Source organism: Cnephaeus nilssonii (genome assembly GCF_951640355.1).
Source record: "Cnephaeus nilssonii genome assembly, chromosome: 18".
Classification (NCBI taxonomy): domain Eukaryota; kingdom Metazoa; phylum Chordata; class Mammalia; order Chiroptera; family Vespertilionidae; genus Cnephaeus; species Cnephaeus nilssonii.
Genome location: NC_137089.1, coordinates 27,647,675 through 27,651,493, shown reverse-complemented (window position 1 = coordinate 27,651,493; position 3,819 = coordinate 27,647,675).

Here is a 3,819-nt window from a genome sequence, read left to right as displayed (position 1 = left end):
CTGGCCGGACCGTCCCTGGGGCCCCACTCATCACAAACAAGGCCATGTGCGCGCAGTACACCGGACCCCTTCACCCTCCCAGTGACGCAGCTGCAGCTCAGGCGGGTGGGGACAGCAGCTGGAGAGGCCACACAGCAGCACACGCAGGGTCTGGGTGGGGTGGCAGGTGGGTCCCGGTTTGGAAAGAGGTCCCAGATCACAAACAGTCACTCCCAGAAAGAGTGCTCTTAGCTGGCTCATTTGTTCAATCCCCACACGTTTGCCCCGCACAGGGCTGGGTGCTAGAGAAATCAGTGCTACAAACAGTGAGAGCAGGTGGTAAAGGGTGTTACAAGACTCATAAACCATGGTTTGTATCCTCAGGAAGCTCAGTCTCGTTGGAAAGCCAAAAATGTAAGAGAAGGATGACGACAGGCAATCAAGATGATGAACCTTTTGCCGGGCGATGTGGCTCAGTGTTGAGCGTGGACCCATGAACCAAGAAGTCCCTGGTTGATTCCCATCAGGACACATGCCCGGGGCTGTGGTCTCTAGCCCCTGCAGGGGATGTGCAGGGGGCAGCGGACTGATATCTCTCTCTCTCTCTCTCTCTCTCTCTCTCTCTCTCTCTCTCTCCCCCTCTCTCTCTCATCGATGTTTCTATCCCTCTCCCTTCCTGTTTCTCTAAAATCAATAAAAACATTTAAAAAAATAATGATGAACCCTTTGAAAGAAGTGTACAAGGCCCCTGATTCAAGTGTCTGCTTTTCAAAAGCACTTGACTTGTGTTCTTCAGCAGCCCTGACATCCACGGGATGCTTTCCCTGCTCTCTCCACCTGGATAACTAGAAATCAGCCTTGCAGTCAGGTCAGCCTTGCCCTCCTCCATGCAGTCCTCCTGACCTCCCTCCTCCTCCCTAGGATAGAGAAGGAACCTCTGCTTCATGTTTTTTGTTCCTGCCTCCATCGTTGCACATACATATTGCTCCACATATTTACCATTTTGCTTCTAACACCTTAGAGCTTCCTCTTAACCTTTGCTTAGCAAAATCTAATGTTAAGCAATCCGCCTACCTCCCTCTAGAGAAACGCAAGGATCTTAGGAAGCTTTAACTCTGATTAGCCTCACTTGTCTTGGTATTATTGTTAGCCAACTCATTACGCATTGAATTTTTAAACTCCAGAACCAACATGTTTTTCTAATTATTTTGCATAGTCAGTGCTTATTTAGGTGTATACCCATATTCATAAATGTATTTCCTCACTATTCCTTGTATCGTTTCCTTCCCCCTCGGTTTAACTCTCTTTTTCCTGAAGTGCATTTTTCTTCAGTAGTTCTCCCCCCGCCTCCCCCCACTCCCCAGGGTTTAGAGTTAGGAGCTCTTTGGTTTTATAGAGATAAAAATGACTTTATTCACCCTCCACCCAAAATTAGGATTATGTTTTAGCTGATTATAAAGTCCTAGGTTGTCCTAGGATTTTATAATCCTAGGACATGTTCTACCAACATTTTGAAAATAGTATTGTATTCTCCCATTGCCTTCTGGCTTCTCTTCTTATTGAGAATTATGTCCTCAGCCCAACTTTGGTTCCTTTGCAGACACTCTGTCTTTTCATTCTGGTGGCTTTCAAAATCTCTGTGTTGGGTGCTCTATGGTTTTATCAAAAAAAATGTGTCAGTACGGGTTTATTTATATTTATAAACTCGATACATATTTTCTGAAGCTGAGGACTCAAAATTCTAGAAAACTCTCAGCCACAGTCTCTCCAAACATTTCTTTCCTTTCCCACACATTTATCAGATTCTTCCCCAAACTCTATCTCTCTCTATGCTTTTTTTAAATACACACACACACACACACACACACACACACACACACCCTTCTCATTCTAGCTTCCATAGTTCTAACCTGTGCTTTCATATTTCCTATCTCATTATCTCTCTTTGATGTGCCTGGAAAATGTCATTTCTATCTATTAGTTTACCAATGCTCTGTTCAGCAGAGCCTATTCTGCTGTTTAATAAATTTATAATCAATAAAATTAGGTTCAGTTGTCTGTAATAGCAAACACCCATAAAAATGGCTAATATAAGCCTATTGTTTCTCCCACATTACAGATACCAATATAGCCCTGTCTGGTGTGTTTCAGTTGGTTAGGTGTTGTCCCACACACCAAAAGGTTGCCTGTTCAATTCCACCTCAGAGTACATGCCAGGGTTTGGGGATTGATTGCCAGTAGGGCGTGTACAGGAAGCAGCCAATAAATATTATGCTCTCACCTCTCTCTCTCTCTCTCTCTCTCTCTCTCTCTCTCTCTCTCTCCCCCCCCCCCCACCCATTTCTCTCTAAAAATCAATTAAAAATTTTTTTTAAAAAAAGATGCCCATATATATACATTCTAGGGCTATTGCAGCAGTTTTTTGGGTTTTTTTTGAAGTTGTAGTGATCTTTAGCATTTGGCATCCATTCTGATGGTCACAGCATGGTTCCTAGAATCATAGCCAACAAGTTCTGCTTATATTCAATGGCCAAAACTTAATCACAAGGCCACACCTACATAGGAGGCTGGTAATGATTTTGTTCTGCTTTTGTTTATTTGTCAGTCTGTCTGTCTGTTATGGATAGACACGTTCCCCAAGATTCTATTAGGAAGAAGAGAAAATAGAAGTGGAGCGAGAGGTTATAAGTTTCTGTCACACCATTAATTCAATATTTATGTCAATCTTTTTTCATCGAGAAATCTCATTTGACTCTGTTTCAAAATCTGCCTGACTTATTTTTTGAGAGTTTCCTTTTTTAATTTTCCTTTTTATATTTAAACATAATGACTAGAAATCGAGGGCTCCTTTGAAGATGATGTATTTGCCTATGTTGAGCTTTTGAAATTCATATCCTAAACATGCAACCCCCTATAAAAGTAACTCTTTGTTCTGAACAGAGCCTTAAGTTCTCATTACTGTCCTCAGTCTCCAAAGAACTCCATCCAGTTAGACCAGTCCTCTGCTAGGCTACAATTCCAATTTTGAAGAGCCTTGGAAGCTCATTCTTGCCACATTCTCTATTCCTTTTATCCCTCTTCTCTACCTTGTGGGCCAACATCTCATTGTAAAGTTGGATTGTGTTTTTACTTTGGCTATAAAGCTGACACTATTCTTTGGAATTTAAGTAAATGATAATGTGCCTATCTCTATCTCTATCTCTATCTCTATCTCTATCTCTATCTCTATCTCATTTGTAGTACAACCTTGACATTTAACCCAGAGAATTCTGCCTGAGTTTTTCCCTTTGATGGTGATATAACAATGAATTGGCAGAACTATTGTTCAAATACAGAAGGATAATTTCTCTCCAGAACCTAATTTCTTAACTAACACAACATTTGTTTCTCCTTTTCTCCATTGTTGTTGTTGTTGTTTTTAACATGAATATCCTTGTTTACTTATGCTTGATCCTCAGTATTCTTCCTTTGGCCTCAAGTATTACCCTTTGACAAGGAGGAGAAAATTCTCTAAATGGCTTATGAAGGTATATACTTGTTGTTGTGGTTTTTTTTTTAAATATATTTTTATTGATCTCAAGAGAGGAAGGGAGAGGGGAAGAGAGAGAAACATCAATGATCAGAGAGAATCATTGATTGTCTGACTTCTGCACATCCCCTGATGGGGATCGAGCCCACAACCCAGGCATGTACCCCCAAGCAGAATCAAACCCAGGTCCCTTCAGTCCGCAGGCCAATGCTCTATCCACTGAGCCAAACCAGCTAGGACATATACTTGGTTTTTTAAAGACACTGGTGTCTTTCTATATTTTTCCCTGTGGTTTCTTATCTAATAGCAAA